General features: G+C 36.6%; 1 pseudogene; it reads left to right on the top strand.

Annotated features, from left to right (window-relative positions):
- The first annotated feature begins 11,122 nt into the window (after positions 1–11,122).
- LOC120200972 lies at positions 11,123–17,516 on the top strand (annotated as a pseudogene).
- The last annotated feature ends 138 nt before the right edge of the window (positions 17,517–17,654 follow it).

Raw genomic sequence — 17,654 nt, 5'->3', positions numbered from 1 at the left:
AAATAGACCATATAACCATGTCACCTCAGAAATGACATCATCAACCCCTCAATACTCGGCTTCAGTAGTCGATCGAGACATCGATTTTTGTTTGCGTGAAGTCCAAGAAATAAGATTACCACCATGATAAACGTAATATCTAGAAATCAACCTACAATCATCCGAATTACTGGGCTAATCAGAATAAAAAATTGCACGCAAACAAAGATCTAACATAAAAGCTCTAAAGACTAACCGTAGTCCAATGTACCACTCAAATATTGAAGTATTCGCTTCACCACCAACCGATGTTTTTATCAAGGAAGATGCATATTGAGCAACACATCCAACAATAAAGGAGACATCTGGTCTAGTGTGACTCAAATAAAGGAAAGCACCCACCACACTGCGATACAACTGAGGATCATCAAGGGGGAGTTCCAACATTACGTAAAAGTTTAGGAGTCAAAACCATAGTTGTTGGAACAGAGCGAGCACCCACCATATTGGCCTTTTCAAGTAACTCACGAATATATTTCCCTTGACTCAAGAACAAAACACCATCATGTCGTTCAACCTCTAGTCCAAGGAAGAAGTTTAACTCTCCATGGTCCTTCAATAAAAACTCATTACCAAGAGAGGTTACAGCCTCCTCAATCAACTCGTCAGACCCTCTTATGAAAATAATGTCATCAACATACACCAAAATAATTATAAGTGGCCACCACCTTGCTGAATAAATAGGGAATCATCAGCTTGAGTCCCTTTAAAACCAATACTCAACAGAAAATCTTGAAGTTTAGAATACCAATTACGAAGAGCCTGCTCCAAACTATACAACGCCTTCTCCAACTTACACACAAGCTTGTCCTCATTCAAAGACTTTTGCTCAAAGCCCGAAGGTTGTACTTTAAAACGTCCCCAACAAATCTCCATTAAAAAAAGCATTATTGATATCAATTTTTCAAAACTTCCTACCATGTTGAACTGCCAAAGAAAGAACAACATTAATAGTAGATGACTTCACCACCAGACTGAATATATCTCAAAAATTATGTCCCGAAACTTGAGAAAAACCCTTTGCCACCAACTGCGCTTTATATCAAACAACTGAGCCATCCGGATTCTTTTAAATTCAAAATAACCACTTACAACCAATAGGAACCCGATCAATCGGTAATAAAACCAACTTACACATACCATTACTAACAAGAGCATTATATTTATCATGAACAACCTGCCACCAGTGTAGTGTAGCTAACGCTTGATGAATCGTAACTAGTTTAACCTCAGTTGTTAACTGTGTGTTATGATGGAAGGGAGATTAGGGTTTGTTAAGAAGGAATTGGGGATTACTCGAGGAAGGCAAATGGGGAAATATAGAAGAGCAAATAATTTATGTTTTAAATGTGGGGAAAAATTTGCTCTTTGACATTAGTGCAAGGTTAGACAGTTGAACAGTATGGAAGAAGAAGAAGACTCTGCTGATCAGGAATTGACAGAAGAAGAAATTGGAGAAGGGAATGATGTAGCCAAAGAAGCCTTGGAAATTTCTATCAATGCTATTACAGGGAATGTAGGGCACACTACCTTAAGAATTCAAGGGTTTATCAGAGGGAAACCACTTAATGTGCTGATTGATAGTGGCAGCATCCATAGTTTTGTGACACCTAAGTGGGCCAAAGAAGGAGTAGAACTAGTTCAAACTCAACCATTAGTTATTACAGTAGCTAATGGAGAAAAATTGTTCAGTACTGCCAGAAGCAATAAGGTGACTTGGTAGATGCAAGGCTATGAATTTTAGCATGATTTCAGAGTTTTGTCCTTAGGGGGCAGTGATATGGTACTGGGGGTGGACTGGATGGAAGAGTTTAGCCCTATAATGATGGATTTTAAGGCCAAAACAGTTAGTTTTGAAAAGGATGGACAGACTGTTCTAATTAAGGGACTCAGAAATTACAATTACTCAGACCAATTTCAGGAGAAAAATTTCAGAAGTTAGTTGCAAAAGATACTGAAGTGAATGGAGAAATTTATTTGTTAAATGCTGAAGTGGAGGAAAGCATAATTCCTCTATCTTTACAAGATTTATTAGAAGAGTTTAAGGAAGTGTTTAAGGAACCTGAGGGAATGCCTCCTAGCAGAAAACATGATCATGCTATTGTTCTTAAACAGGGAACACAACCAGTCAATCTAAGACCCTATAAATTTGCTCATCATCACAAGACTGAAGTGGAAAAATAGATTGCTCATATGTTATCCTCATCTATCATACAAGTAAGTAAGAGTCCTTTTGATTCTCCTTGTTTACTTATTAGAAAAAATGATGGAACTTGGAGGTTTTGTGTGGACTATAGGCAACTTAACTCTTATACAGTTAAGAATAAATTCCCTATTCCTATAGTAGAAGACTTATTAGATGAATTACATGGAGCTACATTCTTTTCCAAGATTGATTTGAGATCTGGTTATTGGAAAATTAGAATTAAAGATGGGGATGTTCATAAAACTGCTTTTAGAACTCATCAAGGGCATTATGAATTTAAAGTTATGCCTTTTGGCCTTACTAATGCCCCAACTACTTTTCAAGCTTTGATGAATGACTTGTTTGCAGCATATTGAGGAGGTTTGTTCTTGTGTTTTTGATGATATTTTGATTTACAGTCTTAGTATGACATAACATAAAAAACATTTAAGAGTGGTGCTGAAAATTCTGTTGAAAAACAAGTTGTATGCCAAGAAGAGTAAATGCTTTTTTGGCCAACAACAAGTAGAGTATTTGGGACATTTAATTTCAGCTAAAGGGGTAGCAACTGGTCCTGGAAAAATAAAAGCTATGCAACAGTGGCCTTTACCTAAAAATCTGAAAGCTTGAGAGGATTTTTGGGTTTGACAGGGTATTATAGAAAGTTTATCAAGGGGTATGGAGAATTTAGTAAACCTTTGACCAATATGTTAAAGAAGGATGGATTTCATTTGTCTACAGAAGCTAAATTAGCATTTGAAAAATTAAAAAGGGTTATGTGTGAAGCTCTAGTTTTGGCTTTACCCAATTTTGACCAGAATTGTTTTTTGGAAACTAATTCTAGTTCCAAAGAAATTGGGGTTGTTTTGTCTCAAGGAGAAAGGCCTATAGCTTATTTAAGTAAGGCTTTGGGACCAAAACATGCAGACCTTTCTATCTATGAAAAGGAATACTTGGTTATCCTAATGGCAGTATCACACTGGAGACATTATTTGGAGAGTGGTTCATTTGTCATTAAAACAGATCATGAGCCTCTAAAACACTTATTAGAGCAAAAGTTGACTACCACTATTCAGAAGAAAGGTCTTACTAAGTTATTAGGGTTGGATTATACAATTCAGTTCAGAAAAGGAAAAACAAACAAGGTGGCAGATGCACTTTCTAGACAACAAATAGATTCTGGTGAGTTTCTGTAAATGGGGGTTACTATTATCGTTCCTACTTGGATGCAAGATATTGAACAGGGTTATGAAGGAGACCTATTAGCTCAAGAGAAACTTCCTATTTTAGTTATTCAACCTGACAAGAGTGAGGATTGGAAGAGAAGGAAAGGAGTGCTATACTTTAAAGATAGAGTTTATGTGGGCAGCAAGGGAGATCTAAGGCAGAAAATTATTGTGGCTTCCCATGATTCACCACAAGGGGGTCATTCAGGCATTCAAGCTACTTATCAGAGGATTAAAGCTTATTTTTTTTGGCCAAAGATGAAGCTTATGATTCAGGAACATATACAACAATGTGAGGTATGTCAGAGAACTAAAATTGAGCACATTTCCAAGCCAGGGAAACTACAAACTATTCCAATTCCACACAATGCTTGGGAGGTTATAACAATGGACTTTATTGAAGGGTTGCCACCTTCAACAAAACACAACTGTATTTTGGTGGTGATTGATAAATTTACTAAGTATGCTAATTTTATGCCACTGTCACATCCCTACACAGTGGTGCAAGTGGCTAAGATATATTTGGATCAGGTTTATAAGCTTCATGGTCCTCCTAAGGTAGCTATTTCTGATAGAGACAAGTCTTTCACTAGTCTATTCTAGCAGGAGTTACTTAAGCAATTGGGGACAACTACACTTTTCAGTACTGCCTATCATCCAGAGACAGATGGGCAAACTGAGAGACTCAACCAATGCTTAGAACAATATCTCAGAAGTATGTGTTTTTTAAAACCTACATCTTGGTCTAAGTGGATAGCCCAGGCAGAGTGGTGGTATAACACTAATTATCACTCTGCTATTAAAATGACCCCATTTGAAGCCTTATATGGTTATAAGGGTCTTGTGTTAAACTGGTCAGGGGATTCGAGAGTGGATGCAGTTCAAACTATGATGCAAGACAGAGAGCAATTCAATGCTTTACTACGTGAACAACTCATGCAAGCTAGTAATAGAATGAAGTAGATTATTGATAAACATCTTACAGAAAGGGATTTTCAGGTGGGAGAGGAAGTTTACCTAAAATTACAGCCTTACAGACAGACATCACTCGCTCTAAGGAGAAACCTGAAGCTTGCTGCTCGATATTTCAGTCCCTACAAAATACAGAAAAAATTGGTCAGGTTGCATATCGACTGGAATTGCCACCAGAGTCAAAATTGCATCCAGTGTTTCATGTTAGCTTGTTGAAAAAGAAAATAGGGAAACAAGGACTTATCTCGCTGAATCCTCCAGAAACGTCTTCTGATGGGCAATTAAAGATTTACCCAGCCATTATCTTGAATTCACGAGAGATTACCAGACAAAACCAGCGGGTCATGCAGTTCCTTATACAATGGACAAATATGGGACCAGACGATGCCACTTGAGAAGACTACACGGTGTTGAAGAATCAGTTTCCTGATTTCGATCCTTGGGGATAAGGATCATCTGGTAGAGGGGGTATTATTATGATGGAAGGGAGATTAGGGTTTGATCAGAAGGAATTATGGATTACTCGAGGAAGGCAAATGGGGACAAATCGGCTGAAATTGGAAAATGAAATGGAATTAGGGATTGAGATGTTACTTGAGGGATTTAGGGTTGAGGTAACAAAAGGAATAGGGTTGGGTGGACTGAAGGAGCAGGCTGATATATTAATCCTTAGCCAAATGGGCCCAGTCAATTAGTGACCTAGAATAGAAAGAAGTTGAGGGAAATAAGCCAGCACGTGAGCCCACTTGGAGATATCCTGTGAATCAGCAAATGAGTAGTTAGTTTGTTAGATTTGCTGGCAGAATTACAACTGTAGGTACTTGTGAATATATAAGTTGTACCTAAAATCCAAGGAAAATCAGGAATGAAATTACATGTTTTCTGTATCTCTATTTCTTTCTTTCTTTCTGAAATCTCTCATTTTTTTACAACAACCCTAAGACACAACACTGTGCCACGTGAAAAACCTTGGGCTTAAAAATCCTAAGTTTGCTACTCGTAACCATGGGATATTTATTGGAAACAGATGAAGACCCACTCTCACATTTAGGAGGGTTATCACACGACAAATCAAGTATGACTGAAGTAGAAACCAGGTCAACATATTCAATCGATTCTGAACTAGAGGCAGGCACATCCATCACATTATGACCAAGAGGAGCATTAATGAAAGTAGAAGAATTATCCACAAGGGGAGCATCCTGATATCAGTTGAAGAACAAGGACCATCAAGCAAAACCAAATCATTATCCAAGACATGAGTTGGACCTGTTTCAAGCAAAGAACGCATGGGTAGGGTCCCACCATTACCTAGGGAAGGAAGCCCCAAATTGGTAGGTAATTTCGCCAGATCATAACACTTTATAAGGCTACCACTTCTATCATAAATAGCCTCCATAGAATTGTTATTATCACAAGAAACAGTGGCACCAGGCTGAGTAATTACGCAGATCCAGGAATAACGAAAAGATCACTACTCGATGCCACCATCCGCTCAGCTGAAGCATCAACTTGAGATATTGCATATGGGAAAACTATTTCATCAAAGACCACATGCCAAGAAATAAAAACCTTTCCATCTGATGTCAAACACAAATAACCCTTGTGTTGTCCACTATAACCAAGAAACGTACATGGTTTAGAATGAAACTCAAATTTCTTTGAAATAAACAGACGTAAGCATGGAAAACACCGGTAACCAAACACTCGTAAATGATCATATTGAGGTGACTAACTGAATAGCTTCTCAAACGGAGATATACCAGCCAAAACCTTGGTATGTAATCGGCTGATAAAATAAGTTGTCGAAGCAACCGCATACGACCAATACTTCAAGAGTAAAGATGCTTGAGCTAACAAAGTAAGTTCCATATCAATTAAGTGTTGATGTTTGCATTCAACAATGTGATTCTGCTGAGAAGTATGCAGACAAGCAATACGATGGAATCATTTCATCATTTTGAAGAACGCTAGACAAACTCTGAAACTCACCACCCCAGTCACTTTAAAGAGCTTTAATGGAAGCATCAAACTGAGGGTGAACCAATCATTGAAACATCTTAAACACCCCCAATGCTTGAGATTTATCATACAACAAATAAACCCACACATGACGTGTGTAAGCATCCATAAACGAAACATAGAAGCCAAACCCATTCGAAGAAATGTGAAGAGGCCCCAAAGATCCGTAAAAATCAACTGAAATAGAGCATTATAAGACATATGAGAATCATCAATGTAATCTATGACTTTTACCAACTTGGCACGCAACACAAAAGGTTTTATTCGAGGCATGATTGAGGACAACATTACAAGCACGATTTACTTTCAAAACAACATCATGAGCCGGATGACCTAACCGTCTATGCCACAAATCATAATCCTCATTAGGCACACACGCAATATTGGATCAACTAACTATTTTGTGAACTAAGTAACGTCGAATTAAACTCTTATAAACATTCATGCTCTCGTCCCTCTCAATCCTTCATAACAAACCATACAGTAATCCGCATGAAACTCCAAAAATACCCCATTATCTCTAGCAAGCTTGGACAGTGGAAATAATTTTTTAGTAATTTGAGGCACAAACAATAAATCATTTAACCATAACGCACACAAAGAAGTAGATAACAAAGAACGATCAACACCATCAATGAACAAACCATTACCATTTATAACAATTAACTTACCCGCTCCACGAAAAGTTAAACCATCTTCCACAATAGTCATATCATTCATAACATGATGTGTTACCCCATAATCTATAAACTACTGTCCACCAGCACTATTAACGTTGCTGCCACGACCATGCGACCCATTCAAAGTGCAACCGACTTGTTCAACTCCTTTGACACATGAACACCCAACATTTAGAGCATTAGGACTGTATCCACAAACATTTGCAACAGAATGTGAAGTAAAAGCACACATGGTAGGAGCAAACGCAGCTGCCCCGACATCGGGGAAGATTTGGTTAAATTGGTACCGATAATGTTCCACAAGGTGACCAAGCTTTCCGCAAAGTTGACACTGAAACTTATTTTTTTCCAAGATTGAACCAATGGCGAGGAGTACCTAGCAACAACAGGCGACGAACAAGTAGTGCAAGAAGAACCAGAAGATACACTGACAGAGAGCTTATCCATATTAGCACAAATCGAAGCACTATCAAGGTGTTCAAAATTCTTTTGTTGCATTTTAGCATCAATGAGCATTGAAGTAACTCCCTCAAGCGAAAAAGGCTCCCTACTCGTTGTTATAACAACTAAAAACATCTGGTATTCAATCAGTAATCCGTTCAAAATAGTAACGACCTGCTCATATTAAGGAATAGGTGCCCAACACACTGCCAAGGCATCACATATCTCTTTAACCTCCGATATATATGCCTGCATATTTTGTTCACCATTTCGTACAAGTTTAAGACAATAATAAAGATTCCTTATAGTTGAAGGAGACTTACAAGCAAACAACGCAACGATTTTTATCCAAATTTTCGACACCATTTATGCTTCAACAAAGTGAGGGAGAAAAGAAACACTAACTGTCGATAATAACCAAAAGGAAAAGGCACTATCTTGTGCAACGAAAACCTTATAATCATCACTAGGTACAATAGATCCATCAAGAAGAGTAACCATTGCTGTCGGAGGACGAACCACACCAGTGAGGAACTTTTCTAGTCAATGGTTGTGAATAGTAAGCAACACTTATTGCTTCCACAGAAGATAATTAAATTCGTCCAAGGTGACACTCATATTTTTGTTGGTAAACATATTATTACTGAAAACCCCATCATCGGCAAGACTCACCCACGCTTCAGCAAGAACCAGAGATACCAGAATCGCATGACTCCAATACCATATTAGTTTTTCTCGTTTTTCTTTGATAAACAGAGAGAATTGAGGAAGAAAGGTAATTCATTCCATTAAATGAACTACAATTTATAAAACACTAACACTAGCTGCCAGCTATAAAGATGCTTAGTAACAAATTAAAAATGGTAACCCTCTAGACCCAGCCTAGGAGTTACAACCTAATCAAGGTGACCATATTGATCACATATATAATCCATGAACGAAAATTTCTAATAAGTCGTTCTGAAAATATTACCGAATATAAAATTAGAAATAAATTCATGTCACATTTTAAAAAGACTAAAAAGTAAATATTAAACTGCATACAGTGTATAATCGAGACCATACTTTTGATAGTCAAACCGGTCTTATATCAGAATAATCTGAAAAAGAAAGACATAAACAAAGTAAGCTACAAGGCTCAATGTGTCCTCTAAAATTTAATCTGGTAATACCGCAATGCAGAAAAATTTCATGTATAAAATAATAAACAAAATAATAATCAACCAATATTAAAATTTAGATATTTTACCAGCAGAATGTCCCAACAGAAATTCACAACCTTACCTTTCATTCCAAATCAAAAGAATATGCACATTACCTTACAAAGAGACATTAAAAACTGAATACCAAAATTAGAATGAGAATTTAGCCCTCATATGAGGACCCCAAACAGAGTCAGGACAAAGATATAATCTCGTGCAGATGTCAGAACGAGGAATTTATCTCATGCATATGTCAAAACGGGAAGTTTATCCCATATAGATGTCAGAACGGGGACTAAGCTCATGCAGAATCAGGACGGGGAATAAATCCCATTGTAGAATTAGGACGAAGAATAAATCCCATACATAATCAGGATAGGGATTATTCCCTCCATAGAGGATAACATGTAGATATCATAAATGCATCAACATGCAAATTAATGGTGATGTCACAATATTCAGAAGTCAGATATGTCGAGTATATTTAAATATATATAATCAGTTCACAAACATATTTACATATAACAACATATAACATAACATGTTAAATATATCGAACAAGTAAAGGGGACACACCTATAAGAGAAAAATGCATATCAGCCAGGCCATACATTTCCCGCGTTAGTAGTATTAGGTCCTGCGAAATGGGAACCTAAAACAATACTAGTCTATGAACATAAAATCCATAATTCTAAACGGTAAAAGACTATGAAGTCACAAAATAATACTTACGCGTATCTCGAGATAAATAGGAAGAATCGAACTGAGCTGAGCGAGAACAGTCAGGGTCAACTAGTGAATGATACTGAGAAGCATGATCACCTTCGGAAATCAATATCAGAAAGTGAGTCCAAAATCCCACAATTTACTTAATTAAATCATGACTTTAAGCAATAAACAATGTAAAACAAGGATTTTGGGTCAGAATTTGGCCAAACAGATTGCGAAAACGGACCGAGGACATTGAAAAACATCAAGATAGGTGGTTTTGAAAAAAAGTCTATAGTCAAATTCAACGATCAAAGTCAACAGTCAACGAATCGGTCAAACGGGTCGGGTCAGTAGGTTGGTGACCAGACTAGCAGGTTCAGTCCAAGGGGTGACTGGTTCAGCAGGTCCAAACAGTCGGACGAATCCCATGCGCGCACGGCAACGCGTGTGAGCATGTGAGGGACTTTACGGTGGCCCAAAAAATACCAAAATTTGTAGAAAAGATAATTTCAACTACGAGGAATCACTTACCGAGGTCAGTTTACGAAAAAGATCGACAAAGATGGTTTTTTTAGCGAAACCCGAATATTCAAAACTTCACCGATTGTAAATAGTGATGGTGAATGGAAATCCAAGGATACTGGACGAATGGGGTCAACGAAACAAACGTAATGGTACCGAATGTGTCAAACACCTCCTCTCGGTTAGCAACGAATCAAATGAAAACAAAAAATGTTTTGTTGAGAGAGAGTAAATAGAGAGAGAACCGACTAAGGTGTATTTTTTTTAAATATCAAATGGTAACCGTGATGCAAGTTTTGGGTATTCAAACCCCAAAATTAATAGGTTAATTACAACTCAAAGCCCCATATTTTTAAAGAGTTCTCAAATAGACTAGTAAACTTACTAGCATTTCAATTTAACCCAATTTTTGGGTGTTACAAAAATAATCTCTTAACCACAGCACACGTCACATCACACAGATATCACGCATTTAACGTGCATGCAAATATCCCATGCATTCAACATGCATACATTGCCATAGGATAACACGATTTAGATTTTGCAAGATTGAATGATACTTTTACTTTAAATGTGCTAATATTTTTGATGGGGTATTAAAAGGGGGCTTTACTACCATGAAGCCTAATTAAACTAGGAGTGTGTGTAAATTTAGGGTTTTAGTTAAAATTATTGTTTTAATCATTTGCTATAAACGACGTTTTAATACCTAGAGTTCTATAGAAATCTTAGGAAGGCCTTTTTTAAATTGACAATATGTTCAAAATGACTAAGATAAGTTTTTCTGTTTTTATTTTGAAATGTTGTGGATTTTAATATGTTTTTTACAAAAATATTTTGAGTTTAAAGTTTTCTTTTGAACAATTCTTATTTAAGAATTTTATTGATACCAAAAATAATATAAGAAAAATAGTTTTATTGTGATACGAACATACTCAAATATATGTATCAAATATGAGAGTTGTATACATTTATATAATATTTTCCTAATTTATCATTTTTGTCAGTTCATAAGTATTAATTTTGTTATTTTTTGTCATGTAATCCGGTGATTATATTCTCTTTCAATTTCGATACTTATTCAACAAAAGTATATTTCGAAAACAATATCATTGACTCCAAAATTCCTGTTCCATTCTTTTTATTATATAAAGAAACAGAGAGGTGAATCAGAGCAAGCAGCAGCCAGGGCAAATGAGACTTTCAAATGCTACCCTTTGCTTGGTTACCTTCATTGTTTTCTCCCTTTCACAGACGCCTGCAATTGCCGCCAAAAGGGTAAGCGTTTCGATTCAAACATTTCCCTTTTTTTTCTTTCTTCCGTTGATGTAAAATGAGATGCAGATGAAAAAAATGTTCGTGTATATGTGGTATACTTGGGAGGACATTCTCACGGAATTGAATCGTCGTCGGTTGATCTGGATGCCGTGGCGGAATCTCATTACGATTTTCTTGGATCCTTCCTCGGAAGGTAAATGAGATCTTCTTTCTTCAGCTGAGCTTGTAGAGTAACATATATGGCGTTTTTATTTTATTTTAACATCTTGAATAAATTGTTTCTAAACAGTCATGAGCATGCTAGAGAGTCTATGTTTTACTCTTATACAAGGCACATCAATGGTTTCGCTGCGAATTTAGACGATAAAGTAGCAGCTGAGATTGCAAGTAAAACTTCATCCTCTTTCCCTTTCAATTTTTCTTCAGAAACTACTGCTTTCTTTTAACTGTGTCAATTTGTGTTGAATTCTTATTCAATAACAGGGCATCCTAAAGTAATTTCAGTGTTCTTGAATAAGGGAAGAAAACTACACACAACGCGATCATGGGAATTCCTTGGCTTGGAGCAGAGCGGTTTCGTTGCATCGAATTCAATCTGGAACAAAGCCAGATATGGTGAAGATACCATCATCGGAAACCTTGACACTGGTGAGACACTTTCAGATTCCCTTGGATCGGGCCGCAGATTCATTGGATCTGCATATTTCTTCAAACCAGCTTTGTTTTATAAGTTAACTTCGTCCCCATATGACGAAACTCATACAGATTGGATCTGGCATAGTAATAATTTTGAAATTGAATGCTTGAACTTAGGTGGCGTTTGGTTCGTAGGAATCCATTGGAATTAGCGGGAATTGAAATCCAATTCTACCACTTTCCCATGTTTGGTTCAAGTTTTCAAAGGGAATTGGAATCTCTCATGATTTCAACTTTCCATCAAATGAGGGAAAGTGAATTCCATCAATTTTACGAGGGAAAGTGAATTGCATTCATTCTATTCTATGATGGAATTCAATTCTCTTGTTGGAGGGAATTGAAATTTGATCATACTACCATAATCAAACTTTTGGTAATTTATTCATATATTGAATAAAAATATTTTTTTATTATTTTGGGTCGGGTTTCTAATTCATATATTCGGGTCGGGTTGGGTGGAACTTTATTTTGATCGGGTCGGGTCGGTTTTTTTAAGTGTGATATTCGAGTCGAGTCGAGTTCGGGTTTAGGGTGAAAAATACCCGACCCGACACGACCCGAATATATATATATATATATAATTTTACCTTATATATTTAGGAATAATTATAATAATACCCCTCTATAAATAATTTTTTTTCAATTAAGTCACTTTTTTATTGAATAAAAATAATTTTTTTATTATTTCGAGTCGGGTCGGGTTTCTAATTCATATATTCGGGTCGGGTCGGGTGAAACTTTATTTTGGTCAGGTCGGTTTTTTTAAGTGTGATATTCGGGTCGGGTTCGAGTTTAGGGTGAAAAATACCCGACCCGACCCAAAAATATATAATTTTACCTTATATATTTAGGAATAATTACAATAATACCCTCTATATATAATTTTTTCAATTAAGTCATTGTTTTTATTGAATAAAAATAAAATTTTTATTATTTCGGGTCGGGTTTCTAATTCATATATTCGGGTCGGGTCAGGTGAAACTTTATTTTGGTCGGGTCGGGTCTCGGATGGAGGTTTCCTTGTTCTCAGGTCGGGTCGGGTGGACCAAAAACCCGACACAACCCGGCCCATGACCATCCCTAATTGGGATGATTTTAACTTATGATGTTTATTAACATGATTTTTATAATTTATTAAAATGAATATTTAATCAATAAAATTAAAATTTAATTTTTTTAAAAAAATTTTATAATATATTGCTACATGTAATTTATAAAACAAACTAAAATTAAACAAAAAAACAAGAAGGACAATCATGTCATTTTACATTACTGAAATCAAATTCATCTGACATGTCTGCGAACCAAACAGAATATGGAATTAGATTCAAATTCAATTTCCTACCAACCAAACAGAATATAGAATTGGATTCTAATTCCTGACAGATTTCAATTCATTCACAGATTTCAATTCCCTCATAAACATTCCAACGAACCAAACGTCACCTTAAAGTTTTGTTTCCAATAACGTTGGAATTAAGATAATGATGTAAAATAATAATTTAATCTGAAGGGCAGAGCGTTAGAAGAATTGGAGTCGTGACCGCTCCTTAAAAAAGTAATAAAAATTATATATTTAATTTCTATAAATTTAAAATTTTTAATTGAAGGCTGATTGATTATGATATACATTTTGATTTTCCTAATCCATAGCCCAGAGATGCATTCTTGACATGTTCATGCATGACATCCAAACCCTTTATTATTATTATTTTTTTACTTATTTTTGCCAACCACGTAGTCTACTGTGCTTAAGGAAAACTGTGAAGTACAGAATTGCTTGGAACCCTTAAAATAGGTGGATAAGATTGAATATTAGTGCTCCAAAACAAGAAACCGTGGCACATATTTGCTTGTGTTTTAGTAAGGGTTTTGACTTAGTCTTACATAGCCTTGAACGCATGCTGAATGGGCCAATTATTTTTCATGGGAAGGTGTTTGGTCCGAATCAAAAAGCTTCAGTGATGATGGGTATGGACCGATTCCTTCAAAGTGGAAGGGAGTTCGTCAAAATTACAAAGATGTTGGATTTCACTGCAACAGGTCTGTTCTCTTTTTTCCCCTTTCTCCCCTACCCCACCTTTCAACCCACGCCCATGAGGGATTTAATGAGATAAGATAAATAGTAAATTATTTGAATTTAATTCGATCAAAATTTGATCAATACTTAATTTAAATAAACTTAACTCAAATTTTTAACTAGGAGGAAAGAGTTATTTAAGATTTAAGTTCGAGTTCGAGTTCGTTGTTGAATTTGACAATTTTAAATTTACAAATCAAACTTAACTTTAAATTTTGTAAGTAGAGTCAAACTAAACAATATTTGAACTCAATTTGGATGCTAAAACAGCCCGTACGCATTGACTTTACTTTTAGTAACCATCGGTGTTTGATCTCTAGATTGGGTACTACAAAAATAAGAACAACTGTTTTAATTCAATTTGTTCAATTCACAAATGTTAGGATTCGAACTCTTAATATTCTTAAGGGATCTAGAATTAATTTGCTCCATTCACAAATGTTATGATTCAAACTCTTAATATTCTTAAGGGATCTAGAATTAATTTGCTCCATTCACAAATGTCATGATTCGAACTCTTAATCTTGCTTAAGGATCTAGAATTCAATGACTCTTCATTTTCTTTTCAAGTTCTTCCATACGACACTCCTCTAAATGCATAAAAAAACGTATAAAGTACTGAACATATTTGTGCCACACAAATGTCTATATCCGGCACTCACACTTCCCTGGAGCATAGATTCCAAAGAGGTTGCAGTTTAGGAACAGTAAAAAACTGTATATGTTGAAATCTGAATCCAAACTTATTGAATGTCACCTCCTAAAGGTAATTTAGATGTACATGCATGCGTGCACTGCTACACTTGCAACTTGCAAGTGCATAAATTTCGTTCATTCAAAAACAGCTTTCTCTAGTTCTAATATTACCTGTTTTTCCCCTTTTATCTTTTGGGTTGAAATGTTACTTTAATCAAGCTACTCTCTTATTATGGTGTCTTTTCGATCCTGGAAAAGAGCTATTGTGCCTTTTCCTGGAGTATTTTAGGTATTTAAGTTTGTTTGTCAATGGAAGTATGTTTTCTCCTTGTATTTCAAAACCATGTTAGCACCTAAATTGCTGGATTTATGCTTGAAGGAAGCTAATCGGAGCAAGGTGCTTCAACAAAGGCTATGCTGCCATTGTTGGAAAACTCAACTCATCATTCGATACACCACGTGATAAAGAAGGTCATGGAATGCATACCTTATCGACTGCTGGGGGTAACATGGTAGCCAAGGCAAGTGTTTTCAGCTTTGGTAAAGGGACCGCAAAAGTTGGATCGCCTAGGGCCAGAGTAGCAGCATACAAGGTGTGCTGGACACCAGTTTTGGGAAATGAGTGTTATGATGCAGATATATTGGGTGGTTTTGATGTGGCCATTCATGATGGTGTCGATGTGCTGTCTGTGTCGCTGGGAGGAGAACCCACGGCCTTTTTCAATGATAGCGTTGCAGATCACGGTTGTAGCCAGCACCATGGATAGGGAGTTCTCTAGTATTGTTGTCCTCCGCAACAATATGCGCTTCAAGGTAACATTAATCCTCCCTTCAAATGAGTAGCAACATAATTATCCAATGGAATACAGAATTAAACACAAAAATAGAGAGAAAGTAAAAACTTAAGATTGTCGGTTCATAAAATGCTTCAAACTTATCAATACTTATTTGCTTTCTGAGGGACAAAGTTTACCAGCTAAAGTTTTGCCTGGCAAGAAGTTCTTCCCACTTATCAGTGCAGCAGATGCTAAGTTGGCGAATGCCTCGATTGAAAACGCGCAAGGATAGAACACTTCTAAATAGTGGTACCTTGGTTTCAGTTATACCAACTGTTTTAACGCCCTTCAGCCTGTAATAGTTGAATCTTTACCTGTCGATGTGTTCCGTACATATACATGCTACTTGCATACATTATGCAGAACATTATGTCAGGCTGGTGTCATTGATCCTAAAAAGGCGACAGGAAAGATCTTGGTTTGTCTCCGAGGGCAGAATGTAAGAGTGGACAAGGGTCAGCAAGCAGCTCTGGCTGGCGCTGTTGGCATGATTCTTGCTAACAATATTCTCACAGGGAATGAAATTATCTTCGACGCTCATCTCCTCCCAGCTTCACATATCCAGTACACTGATGGTCTTGCTGTTTTGGCTTACATTTATTCAACAAAGTAAGTGTGAGAATCAATAAATATGTTACTTTTACCTTATGTAACAATAGTATTATGAATTCATGGACTGCATATGAACAGGCAACCCATGGCTTGTATTACACCCGCAAAGACCCGAATTGGCAAAAAGCCAGCCCCGTTCATGGCTGCATTTTCATCGAAGGGACCCAATACCATCACTCCTGAGATCCTCAAGGTACTTGCTACTAGGAACGACAATTTATTTTTCTTTTCCCTTCCAATTATTCTGCTAAATTGTACCTGATACTCTGTACTTCATATTCTGTATGCAGCCTGATATCACTGCACTGGATGTTAGTGTAATAGCTACCTATACTGAAGCAGCAGGGCCAAAAAATGAAGCTTTTGACAAACGCGAGTTAAGTTCAACTCCGTATCAGGCACTTCGATGTCATAGACTCATATCCTCATGTTTCAGGCATTGTTGGACTTCTTAAATCCCTTTATCCCAACTGGAGTCCCGCTGCAATCAAATCAGCTATTATAACCAGTGGTAATAAACCTGTTCCTAAAACAATAAACATTCGGTTTCGATTTATTGAAATTTCATTCAGATTATGATTGCATAATGATCCCTAACCTATTTGCCCCCGATATTGCAGCAACCACGTTGGATAACTCGCATAAGCCGATTCTAAATGCATCATATATCAAAGCCGGACCCATTCAGCTATGGAGCGGGACATGTATAACCAAACCATGCCATGGATCCGGGACTTGTTTACGGCTTAGCCGCTACGGATTACCTAAAATTTCTATGCACATTGGGGTACAACGAAACACTGATAACACTGTCCTCACCGAAACCCTAAAAGTGCTGCGGATCAATCAATCTTTCCAACTTCAACTACCTTCAATCACTATCCCTAAACTTGTCCGATCCATTTCAGTGACTGGGACTGTTAAATACGTAGGATCACCAGGCACTTACAGAGCTCAAGTGCGGAAACCAATCGGGATATCCGTTTACGTGAAGCTGAAAATGTTGAAGTTCAAAAAGGTTGGCGAAGAGAAGACATTCAAAGTTACCCTGAAAGTTAACAAAGCTCGTGCAGTTAAGGAATATGTATTTGGGCAGCTGATATGGTCGGATCTTGTACACTATGTTAGGAGTCCTATAGTAGTGAAGGCAGCCTAAACTATAAAGGACGTTAAAGACAATAGATTGAGCTAGCTTTAAGTTTTAATACCTGGATTTTGTCCTTTGTACCTTTTATTTGCTTTCAGCTTGGCCTTCAATGTGTTTTATATTATTCTTCGAGGCCTTTGCTGTAATATTTGACCAAAACAATAATTATTGACAAAAGAAGAAATCCAGTAGGTCTGAATGTATGTTTTAATCCTTATCGTTTAATTATCTAAGTAGTAATAATTAAATTATCTATCGTTAAATATGAACGAAAATGATAATGTGATAGTTAATGAAAATTAATATAAT

Source organism: Hibiscus syriacus, unplaced genomic scaffold (assembly GCF_006381635.1).
Source record: "Hibiscus syriacus cultivar Baekdansim isolate YM2019G1 unplaced genomic scaffold, ASM638163v2 tig00006666_pilon, whole genome shotgun sequence".
NCBI lineage: Eukaryota > Viridiplantae > Streptophyta > Magnoliopsida > Malvales > Malvaceae > Hibiscus > Hibiscus syriacus.
Note: the sequence above shows the minus strand (reverse complement) of the source record. Positions and strands in the feature narration are given on the sequence as shown.